General features: G+C 42.4%; 1 protein-coding gene across 2 annotated transcripts in view; it reads right to left on the bottom strand.

Moving 5' to 3' along the window:
• LOC111223719 (myosin-9-like) overlaps window positions 1-11,184 on the bottom strand; it is a 31,565-nt gene extending 20,381 nt beyond the window's left edge. For both annotated transcript variants that reach the window (XM_022747965.1, XM_022747966.1), the window contains exon 1: window positions 10,985-11,184. The gene's annotated coding sequence lies outside the window, so the exon portion shown is untranslated. The remainder of the gene's footprint in view (window positions 1-10,984) is intronic.
• Window positions 11,185-12,841: the final 1,657 nt, after the last annotated feature.

The following is a 12,841-nucleotide window of genomic DNA, read 5'->3' as shown; positions in this document are numbered from 1 at the left end:
TTGGCTGGGTCACTCCTTCTCTTGGCAGCTCACCATCTCTTTTTTTTTTTTTTTTTTATGTTACTCATTGGAACAAATTCTTATCTCCAGTCAGCAAAGTTCAGTACTCCACTCTGCCTAAAATATTCCTGGGTTATTAGTAACTGTGTTGGGTTGTTGACCTTGTTGTGGCAGGAACAAAAACTGGAGCCAGGTTATTGCTGGTTATTAAAGACCCTCATGTCCTAGAAAGCTTTGGCAGTGGAAATGGGACATTGGTGAAACTTCTAGGAGTCAAGTGAAAAGAAGCATCTGCCACTTTAAATACACAATTTGATTGAATTTGATTAGAGTCAGAGGATACAAGTCAAACTGGGTAAAATTTCCCATAAAATTTGTAGCGAACCGACACAAACGCTTGACATTTAACGCTGCGTGCGGAAGCTTCATGTGAAATATGAGCACACGGCTGATTGTAAACAATATCTTGTTCGGGCATATAGACAACAAACTCTGCACAAGCTGTTCTTGCGTCCATCAGCCTCTGAAAGCTCATAAATAACAGGGAGTGCTGCCGTTTAACCCATATAGAAAGTGACTAGACAAGTTTAACCGGTACGAAGGAAAAAGACTAAGAGTGTGCGCTGGAATCAAACCGCCCGCACTTCAGGGAGTGCAGAGTGACTCGGGGCAATTAGCTGAACATGGTGTGCTTTCACTGACACTGGTGCCCCAGACTTTACCATCTCAATTATCATTCCGACGCAGCAGGGGCATGACAACGTTTTCCCAGCAGCGCCAGGGTCGTTAGCCGTCCTCGATGTTCCCTCACCTCCGAGGCAAACACTAAAAAGCAGCATTATGGACACTTGTTTGCATGTGCTGTGTGGCTCATATGCAAACACTAAGAAGAAAGAAAGAATACAAAAATAAAAAAAATCACTGCAGAGGTTCAGCTCATACACTTCATCATCACGAAGGAGGACTATTATCTGAATTGTTTTATGTGTCCATGTGAGTAATTTCACATTGCTATGTGGCCCAGTGGGAGATCCTGGAGCCAAATTCTCATGCTCAGCATCATAAAACACTGTTTGTACTTAACAGTGCAGAAAAAAACACTGATTTCATTCCCCTGGCTTAGTGATAGACTTTATTAACTTTCAACTAATTTTTGTATTCCCTGAAATTTATGAACAGTAGGTCAACTATGATGTAACACACCTGTAAATGTACTTTGATTAACGCAAAATTTTGTATTTTCAAGTTACTATCTATGAAAAAAACAAACAAACAAAAAAAAAAAACATTGCAAACTTCCTTCAACTACGATAGTGCCCCAGACACAACGCAAACTGAAGAATTCCTGATCTGTACCAAGGGAAGGTGACAGGCCCTCGAGAAAGAGTAGAAGTTGTTGCATTTAACAGGCTTGTGTCTGTCCCGTCTGTTCCAGCACATTAACCCTGATCTGTGAGAAAGAAACGCAAGGGGGAGAGAGCCATTCTTCTCATGACCCCTGCATCCCTCCATCCCTCCATCAACGCTGTCCAACCCAAAGCTGCTCACCCCGCCTCCCCAACTCCCATCCCTGGTGTGCCGACCTCGTCCTGCAGCAGAACGTGGGGCAAATTAGTCCTGCTACACCTCTCAGCTGGCTCCACACTCCCTCCTCTGCCTTCAGTCACCCTGCAATTCCTCTCCAGAATCCTAACACCCCCCCCCTCCCCGTCTGTTTATCCAGTCCTTTCAGGGTCGCATTCCTCTCTTACTCACCCCCTTTATCAGGGAGAGACAGCGAGCTGAGGCATTCCACAAATTTCTGTCCTCCATCCTCCGTGCCTCCTCCCTTACATCTTTCTCAGACCTATTCTCTGGCTTTCCTTCCTGTTTTTCCCCCCCACTTCCCTTATTCCCATCACCCCAGCGGGTCATGTGTGCCCTTCGGTGTTTCATCACTCAGGGGAGATCAACATCAGCTCACACCGGCTGCACAGATCGAACAGACCTGAGCGCTCTCGTTCACAGCGCATGTGTCTTCACCATGTTCCCATGCTCCTTTAAAATTCACTTGACCATTACTCGCTCCAGCACATTTTGATCAGTTGGCCCCATGCAAGGTTGAATACAAGCCATGACTGATTATAATCCCTGTAGCTTTGTTGTTTGGCAACAACAAGAGGTGGAGCAGAACGGGGTGAACACACCCAAAACTCTGCTGCTGATGTAGATCATGATAGGCCTTAAAAAAAAAAAAAAATTATGATGTGATTTTTGCCAAACAAGCATGTTTCCTCACACCTGGGGAATACGAGCTGTAGGCCAGGGCATCTCTGTAGCACCACAATGCTTCATTTATAATTTTAAAGCTCCTGCAGTTTGGATATTACACTTTTATCTATTACTATTTCAATAATTTAGATTAATTGTTCAGGCTTTGCTTGGTATGTTTCAAAAAGGTGCAGGGAGACATGCAAACACTTCAGACACTGTCTATTGCTGCACTCGAATGGTTTCAGCGTGTATTATTTGGTAGATCATTAATATCAAAGACTATTCACAAGAGACTACAGAGCACAGACATTTAATGTTGCAATACAGAAACAAACAGTCCAATTATATTAGTGTGTGTGCCTCTGACACATATGGACGAGTGTTGCAACTAAATTATTTTCAAAATTGTTTCGCCTGCAAATTACATTAGGGTTACAACTAGCAAATATTTTTATTATTTTTTTATTTATTTTGCCATTAAGGGAGATATAGTTTTGTCTTTAAACTGCTAGAAACTATTCAAAATGGCGTTAATAATTTCCCACAGTCCATGGCGACATCTTCAGATCTCTCGCTTTGGCCGAACAGTTGCACAAAACACAAACATGTGGCAGAGAAAAGCATCAGATCCTCATATCTGACAAGCTAGAAACAGCAAATTTTTTTTTGAACAGTTGCCAATTCATTCTCTGTTGATCTAATCCATTAATTTATTTGCAGTTCTGGTCTAAAAAAAATGTAAGAAATCACTTCTCTGTGCCGTTTTTCTGTTCGCCCAACAGTCCAAAACTGAGCAAAACCTTTCGATTTAGAAGCTTAAACTAAGGAATGTTTGGTATTATTGCTTGAAAAAAAAAGCCTTTAACAGTCGATGAGACCGTTGATGATTGAAGATGAATTGACAATCAACTATTGTTTCGCCTCAAATTCTGAGATAATTTGTAAAGACGCAAAAGACACAAGTGAGAGTCAAGCCCGCTGATGTGTGCCACAGTCCGACACACATGCTTGACACAGATAACTCGGTGACACACTTCAAACTACGTCTCCAGAGAGTAGCATGAGGACTAAAAATTACTCCAACAGCTATTCCAGTTTGACAAGCGCTGGTCTATATTGAAAGTAGAGAGAAGAGGAGGGATAAAGAACTCCCACAAGACATTTTTAGACCCAGGCCTTCCCACATGGAGGCTGACAGTTATGGTAAGACAGGGATGTTGACTTGACTTTGAGATAAAACAATGTGCATTAACACTAATCACCCCCACCCACTAGAGGTCCATGGCTCAGATTCTTGCAGCCTTCCTGCCAAGTCCTCTCTAATCCTGTAAGAATCACAGTTTCCTTGATTCCTTGTTACTTTGCAACGCTGCTCGGATGCGAAAGTATTCACTACCTATTCTCTCGAGGCCCATTTATGACGAGATTAGCTGGTCTTGGTATTCATAACAAGGATTACTCATTAATTGAATACGTGGACACACAGTCATCCCGAAACAACCCTTGACGAAAATCCCCAAACTTTATGGAACCTGACTGAGATACCATTAAAGGATTATCTTCTAAAAATTCCCAAATGACAACAGAGTTAGCAGTATCCTGTCAAAGCTGCAGCAGCAGCAGCGGCTTGAAAGAGGAAGAGGCAGCACAAAATAAATAACACTAGGAAGAGAACAGGGGCCAGTTTTAGAAACAGGCCTCATCACAGAGACCAGACTGTGGTTACAAACAGAGGAAGTAGTGCAGTGGCCAGGACTTTGAGAAAGATGTGGAGGAGGAACAAGGAGAGAAATGGGAAAAGGGACGAGCTACAGAGCGTCCTTTTCAGGCCCGTTTGTCCCCGTTTAGAAAGCAGGTCAACCTTCGTCTTTATAGAAAACTCAGGCCATCCATCCATCAGTCTGACTCCCTCTCATTCCTTTCCACCTCACTGACCCTCCCTGAGTTACTGTAAAAAACAAAAAGCCAGGAGTCGTGACAGCCTCTACAACCGCACATCCATGTACAGTCAAACCCTCCTGCTCCGGCTAAAGGGAACCCATAAACCAGCTGCGCCGTGTTGACTGCCCATTGACAGGAATAATAATAGAACAGCAGCAAAGTCAATAACACTGTGTTCCTACCGACCGCATCCCTTTCCCAACATCCCAGCTAGCTTACACTGAACCACATCTGCTCGTCTTGAGCCGTCCTTCCTCATGCCATGGATGTTGTTTTACACTGTTGTCACCCTAGTTTGTTTGGTTTTTAACTGTTTATACTTCCATTTTCTAACAAATACATCCCATATCCATTCCTAGGGCAACAGTTCCTCTTGTGTCTCATGGCTTTACCCCTCCATCCCCTTCACTGCGAGTTCACCCTCATGAGAGACAGACTGGGTGCCAGACGGGGAAAGGTACCGAGTCAGTCAAAATTCATTACGGGCTCACACGTCGACTCCCCCCCCCCCCCCTCCTCCCCCACTCTCTCTCCCCCCTTCGCCCTCCTTCTCTAAAAGTGGGAAGGGTGGGGCAAGGAGAAGCGAAGGGAGGAAAGAGGAAATGACAAACTGAGAAAACTATTTTGCCATTTGTGGAACTTGTTGTGTGCGAGTCTTTCAAGGAGGAGGGACGGTGGCGCTTTCCTGAGCACATGCAGAGCGGCTCTGAGGAGTGAGAAGTAAATTAAGCCCTTGCTGGAAAATAACCGCACTGCATGACAGATCTACATCACTTTCCACATTACTTTTCACATTCCTGCTCCAACCAGGATCCAATTTCACTTTGAACTGCAAGCTGGCCAATGCCATCTACCATTTACAACTAAAAGAGGCCCCTGCTAGGTCTCACTAAAGCCCTCGGCACATCACCTACACCAGTGGTTCCCGACCCTTTTTTGCCTGGTGTAGGCTTCCCCCACAGCTCTCATCTACACCACCAGTCGTGTCCCAACTGTGTTAATTTGAATTGATTTTAAAGTTATTGAACACCATTATGTAACAGGGGTGTTACAGTAATCGTTCGTGTGACTGAATTGTCAGTGTTTAGGTTGGTTTGGTTTAGTTTGCATTCAAACTATTAATACCACTTTGACACACACACACACGCGCACACACATTACTTTTAGCGGTTTATACTTCTCTGCCAGCTAGTTTTCACACACTCTCAATCACAACATGCGGTGTTAATCTTTAATCCTTTACTTTTAGTTAGCCATTTCAACTATTCATCTTTTACTTTCAGGTACGAGTACCTCCTGGCTGGGAATCACCGACCAATACAAATGCTTCCACTGATTTCATCTCTACCCAGCATTCACTATTTGGGTGTGAGGATAGATAGACCTTTTAGACACTTAAGTTAAATCGATAATTGGAAACAGGGCGTTGGTCTGATAAGCTCGTCATTTTCAGGGCCATAGAACAAATTCCACATCTATCTTTCAAACAGCTATCCGATTACACCATTGAATGCACGATCGACTGGTTATATGTTAAAACAGGGCAGATACTGCACAGCACCAGTTTGGCCTTTTACTGAAACACTCCACCAATATTGACCACTAGATAAATAGATAGATGGTTACGTAAGCCGCTGACAGACAGTGAAAGAATGCAGAGGGGAGTTAAGATACACATTTCTGTTTGTCAGCAGCCGTTTTTCTTCGGAGGAATGCTGCACTGGCACAACTGGGTTTTTTTTTTGGTTTTTTTTTATTTCTGGCAGAACCGATGATGAAAATCTGCTACTTCTACTTCACATCTGCTCCTGTATACTTATAATAGTCATCATCCTATCACCAGACAGTCCCCACCTATTTTCCCTAATGGATCATTACGCAGCTCTTTTTATCACTTGTTATCTCTACCTGGGGCACTCCCTCTCTGTCAGACAATACAAAGATATCTCCTTTTAACAATCATCTCCTCAAATAATGTGTTCACAGTACTCCAGAGCCACATGATAGTTTGACAACCTGGACATCTGGTGTGCAGCACGAATCGGACAGACCCAGGAAAAACATGCCCAATAGGAGCCAGAAGACCCATTACAGAGCGCGTTTCAAAGTTCACAGTGCAAACGAGAGGTTAAAGCATCTGCCGTGAGCGTGTTGCGCAATGTCAAAAGTATTAACCACTTCTCTGCACAGTTCCACGTCAGATGTGCAGCTCACACACACCCACCTGCGAACAAAGTCTAGTTTCTGTCATGTACAGTAACACACCTGCACCACAGTCACCACCGATTAGATCTGTTTTCTGTGTTAGGATCATCGTGTGGCATCTCTCAGCTTCTGTAAAACATCATTGCACTACCTCTATTTACTTCACTTGCATTATTTCCATTTAGTTCATTTGCATTGAGCCAAATACATCACGACAGCAGAGTTGAGAACATTTCTAAAAAAAAAAAAAGTCTGGTGTTGACTTTCCCGTAAGTTCAACCCAACAGGAAGTTGGATCAATAAACTGGTACTCCAGAGAAGGCAGGACTATAAATCTGTAATCTCTGATCAAGCATTACCTCATTATTTCTGCCACAAAAGAGAAAGCAGTTTTATCTACTGAGCCACAAACAATCATCACAAGAAAGGCATGGTCAAGGTCCGTCCTTTGAGACAAGCCCTTTCTGTGCGTAGTCCAAGTCAGAGCTTGGCCATTTCCTTGTATTGTTTGGTTGTGTTGAAAGCTTACAGGTGTGCATGCTGTGAGGGGGAGGATGGAGGAAAGGATGGGGTGATGGCAAAAAAAAACACAAGCAGAGGAGAAGGAAATGAAGGAGAATGTAGACGGGAACAGAGATCGATGAGAAAAGGTTTGATGAGGAGGCTGAGGCACCAAGGAAATATAAAAGTGCAGTGAAAGGAAATAGGAAACCCACAGCAGACACGACTGCAGATTCATCCTGAGCCCAGACATTTCAACCAGTCTGACTGAGGCAACTTAATTATGCTGCTCATTCAACCAGAAGAAATGCATTTGGGCAGAACCAAAATAGAAATATATATTCAAGAAAAAGTTGCCGTTTGAAAGTCATCGAATTAAAAAAAAAAGGGCCAACATTAATGATATACTGCACAACGTAAAGACATCACATTCAACATGTGTGCAGGCCCAAGTCTGTTGTGTTTGATACTGCCTGCATCACAATCCGTCTGAAATAAACAGACTTTATGTCTTTTTCTGGACACAGTAATTCACCCTGTGTTGACTGTGAGCAACGCTCCAACTACAGGCCGAGAAATGGCATGATCAGCTCTGCCACGGTTAATGGAGAATCTTAACAGACTCCGCTCTGACTGGAATGTTTTGCCTGCATGAATGAATCTCAGCTGACTATGTAGGAAACTAGGATATGCATGACACTTGACCTTACTGCCCCATCAATCATTCTCAAGCATTAGCACCAAGTATTACTAGAAAACAAATGAGTACAATGTCCTCAGAAAACAAAACTGGCAGCCTCCTCTTCAGCCCTTTAACCATGTTAACATATTGTGTATTACTGAAGAAAGATTAAGCTCAGACTAAGGTTGCAACTAACAACTGTTTCCACGATTAAATAGTCTGCTAATTCTTGCAGCTGGAAGCAGTGATTTTTTGGCATCTTTTAAGCAAAACAACAAACGATTAATCAATTATCAAGATAGTTTCTGAGTCATTTTTCAGTCAATTAAGTTCTTTTTTAGCTTTTCCAGCCTGTGTTACCAGCTTAACTTAGCTTGACAATGTGAAGTAAAGGGATGATTGAGCCTATGAATGCAGTTAGAAGATCACACACACACACATCAGATAAAAGATTAGAGACACCTCACATTTGGTTCACAAGAACCTTGGGACTTTCATAACAGAAGACAGCTGTGGATTGCAGAGTGCCAAACTGTGTCACACTGCCCTCTCCATGCTGCGCTCTCATTTGCAACAAAAAACAAGGGGCCTGCAAGTAATCTGGCTCAGGAAGGACAACTGTCTGTTCAATGAAATCTAAACATCCACAGGCATGTTCTCTCAGACTGAACAGCCTCGCACACCAGCTCCCTGTTCATGTTCAAAATGTCTGCATTTAATCTTGTCCAGCCTACAGTACATAGCTGTCCCAGGGGGCCTCGAGTATGGACACTGCTGACACACGAATGAAGGAATGTAACGATCTCGGCGGGGGGCTTCATAACTGCACTGAAACTGGCAACAAGTGAGAGGAACTGGCCTCCAGAGAAGGTATTGCACAATGCATTGCCAGGACTTTATTCAACCAAATGACTCAAATGCAATAACAGGATATGAACATACCACATGTCACCCAATGTGTCCTGCTAAGGCTAGAATATTTGCAGACGTGTCTCTGTCAAGCAACACGGCGAATGACTGAAACTGCTCTAGGAAAGAGTGTCGGTGTATCATCCGGAGACTACGCCACCGTGACAGATGACTTTGATAAAAAGAGATACACAAATGCTAAATGAGACTGAACACACCTGCATACACACACACACACACACACACATCAGCTAGTTTTAAGAGAATATCAGCATGAACCATCATTTGCACAGTCAATGCTTGAGTATCAAAAAGTTATTATTGTGGTAAACTCACACTGTGGTTTAATGGCCTCTTGGCAGAAAACATCAGCACAACATAAGTGTACGGTTCTAATTATTAAAATTAAGTGCAAAAAAGGTGCTGCTCTCACTTTCTGAGACCACTAACACTTTGTACAATGGGAAGCAGGTTTGCCAGAGTTGTGAGTGCTACAATGCCCAGTCTGACTTGAGGTTGAATTCACACGTAATATTTTTTTTCCTTCCAGATACTGAGCCACACAACTTGCCATACGTAAACTCAGAAGGGCGTGCAAGCATACCAGAGTCTATTTGCTTCCCTAAGTGCAAACACAATGATGTGCCAAAACAGCGAACATAAATTGTACTGACAACAGCACAACACTTATGTAAATGCACCATGACATAGCAGAGTCAGGCTTCATGAGAATGAGACGAAAGTCAGATTGTAAAAATCAATGTCTGAGTATGGCCTGAAGAAATGACTGCATCAAATGTCTTGCAGTAATGTGCATTTGTGGTAGCCTGAATGAATGTGATGACTCATGTACTGACTGCAGAGAGAACAAAGTTTCCTAACTGATACTGAACTGAAATTACAAGATACAATTTTTCTACCTGGACACTGTTTGAAGCCGTCACTGATCCACGTTTTTCCACATCGAAAAACTTAACTTAGCCTCAATATGTCCTTAATTTTCACGGCTCCCAGATTAGAGGGAGACTTTATGTTTTACAGTTTATGAAGCTCTCCGAGGAAGATTTGTGGCATTGGCCTGAAGAAATAAAATGTACTTCACTTGGATATTGATATACCCCATAAAATCTCTTAAGCCATGGAAAACTCATGTTGCCCAGCTCCTGATCATCTCAGTGAACTGCAGTGTAAGTAGAAGACAAACCCAGTCATTTTCAGCTGGCACTCTTGTGTATTTCTGGGTAAGAAATCTGGCTAACTGATACAACAACCAATGCTTATCTACCTCTGTAAAATTACAGTTATCAGACCAGATGGATAATCTTCATAGTCCATTCTGTTAAAACTGCATTTCCATACTATGCACCCTCAGCTTGGAGTAAAACTTAATTTGCCTTCATATCAGACATTCAAACGCAACATCTAAAACATGTTTTAAGAAGAATACAACAGTCTTAAAATGAGTTGTAAATGTATTATCTCACTCTGTTATGTATCCTATCGATGTCATTTTGGACATGCCTCCCCTTTAAAGGAGATAATGTATCTCTGAAAAGAGGATGGTTTAATAATAAATAAATAAATAATAAAGAATGTTTTCAGGTCCATCTACAGAATGGAGAAGGTAACTTATAATGAAGACAATACATACTGTTACCCTATAGTGACCTAAATCACAGTCGAATGTGTTCCTTATTTTACAGGGAGCCCGTTGAAAACCCCTCAAGGGGCCCCGGTGTTACCAGCAGCACGAGCACACAGACAGAAACACAAAAAGAAACACACATATATATATATGACATGGTTCAGTGAGGTGCTCCAGCCTCGTTTTATTTTATTTTATTTTAATTTTATTTTATATCTTAAAATATATTTTTCGATTTACCGGCGAGCTGGTGACGTCATGCCGCCAGCCAGACACATTGCTGGCCACACACGTCGTCCCGTTTCTGACCGTTACAAACCGAAAAGTTCAACCGCAAAAACTACCGATGCTACACTTCCCGAGCCGGTGTTCGTGTGGAGTCTGAACCCAATTTTTCTCTCTCTCTTTTCCAGCCGACCGGAGCTCAAACTCTTCACCGGTCGTTTTTTCTTTTTTTTTTTTTTCCTGCAACTCATTCAAGCGAATCACTTCCTGCCTCTACAGTTATAGCTTTTAGCTTCTCGCCAGCTGCCAAACAAAGCTGATGCTGTATTTGACCACCTCTTCCTCGCGTATTGTTCACGGTTCCGCGTATTAAAAAAAAAAAAAAAAAACGTTTAAAACAATAATAAACGTATTCAAGCGCCGTTAAAGTTAAAGAAACCCGGGGTTAAATCTGTTAGGGAGGTCCCGCTCCACCCAGCGCGGCTGCATGAAGTTGCAGCCGTGAACTAGCCACCGTGCTTCCTGGTTCGCTGCACTTGCTGGAGTGACGGGCAACGACTTGAATGAAAGAGTACACCGAGGGAGAGCATGGCAGACAAAAGTGTTCAAATTGAGAATATTACCTGCTTATAGGGTGCAGGACGCCTTTCAGAGGGTGGCTAACAACAACCGAGTGGCTCAGTCAGCGTCGCCGTGAGTCAAACTTCTTTTCCTGTCGACAGCAGCTTCGCAGAGAGTTCAGGCTAAACTACAGCGCTTGTTTCCTCCCTCTCTTTCTCTACTTCAGTCACTCTTTCTATCTTTTTTTTTCTTTTACCCTCTTCCTTCTGCCCTCCCTCTTCCACTGGCTGCTCACTGGGTCGCGTAATTTCACCCAGTACGTAGACAGCAGGCGCCGGGGTGCGGTCCAGGACGAGGCGGGCCGCTACCCTCATGTATCCGCCCCTCTGGCCAATGTCTGGCGCGTTTTTATAATCCACACCCTTTGGGCCAATCACGGTATCCCGAAGGCGTGCATAAATTGAGGGCTGACAGCCGCTGGGCTGGGCAAAAACTGAAGTTGAAAGCGTTAAGAAGACGGAGGCAGGACAGATAAAGCTGTGTTTAATGAGAGAGGTATGTGCATACTAAGGATTTTTATGACCATATATGTACCAGTCACTCTCAGGATGGACTGCATCATCCAGGGTCTCCCTACATGTGTCAACAGGATCTAGTCTGACCAATGTCTACATTGAAAACAAGTAGCAGTGATGGCTCCAAGGGTTTGATACTACTTCTGCTGTAAGGCTGCCAAATATCAGACAAATCCCACGCACACAGGTCTATCTGGGCTCTTCTGTACTGGTACTCCTATCACTGAGTGTTTGTGTTATCAAATACTTTCACTCCACAGAAAGAAAACTGTACACCTACCTCTGCCCAACACTAGAAAATAAGATCATATATTCATCAGTGTTGTATTAATAGTATAGCACTTTATAAGTTGCTTTCGCCTCCTCCAAAAAGAAAGGTTGGAGGTCAACAGCAGTATAGGACCAATGGAGCTGTTAAAGATTTAGTAGTGACGCTTTGGCAGGGTGGACACTGACCTATAGGGCCTTGAACTGTTGAACAATTTAAAACATCAGTGATCATGTCACTGTTAAAAATAATAGCTTCACCCTACTGGCCTCTGTTTCAAGCCAAGGGATTTTAAATATTTTATATAATCTACTTTATAAAAAAGTTTTTGGATGAAACTATGTGTGAAATACACTTTGCATGTTAAGTTAAGTGAAATGAGTTAAAGTACCCTTTAAAAAATCTGATATATTTATAATAATGGTAATGATAATTAAATATTCATGTGCATGCTAATTTGATCATCACAGATTTTCCCATACTCCTCTTCTCAAAGCAGCGTGTGATCCATCCCACAATAGAAGAACTGAGATTTTCTTATATTTAAGTTTCATAATTCCATCTTTAAACCTATAACTGGACTTTTCAGTATGTCTTCTCAGTGTTTTTATACATGAATATTGTATTGATGTAAATGAACCAGTGCACCTGTCAGATATAAGATTAGATCAGTATAGTACAGTATAGTTATTTGATTTAATTTCACAGGTTCCCATCACGCAGTCAGGTAGAACCAGATTCATGACCAGACATGTCAGCACTACCTGGGAACCGCTGCAGGTGGTGATCTAATTAATGTGAGTGAGAGAAATATTTGTTCAGACTTCTAATCAATCCTGACATTTAGCTCTTCAATTTGTCTGCCAGAAAAGTAAACAACAAAGAAGAGAAAGGAGATTTGTAGAGGGAACACATGTTTATCAAATGAAATCAAATACAAAGCAACAGATATCTGTAAAAAAAACAAAACAAAACAAAACAAACAAAAAAACAGTGGCAATGGTAGAAAAAGAGGAACAGGTGGTGGGACAGTGCAAGAAAACTGAATAAAAAGTGTGAAGTGATGGCTGTGGAGA

This window comes from Seriola dumerili, unplaced genomic scaffold (genome assembly GCF_002260705.1).
Source record: "Seriola dumerili isolate Sdu_G_001 unplaced genomic scaffold, Sdu_1.0 BDQW01000113.1, whole genome shotgun sequence".
Classification (NCBI taxonomy): domain Eukaryota; kingdom Metazoa; phylum Chordata; class Actinopteri; order Carangiformes; family Carangidae; genus Seriola; species Seriola dumerili.
The sequence above is the reverse complement of the archived record's forward strand: the minus strand, read 5'-3'. Positions and strand labels throughout refer to the sequence as shown.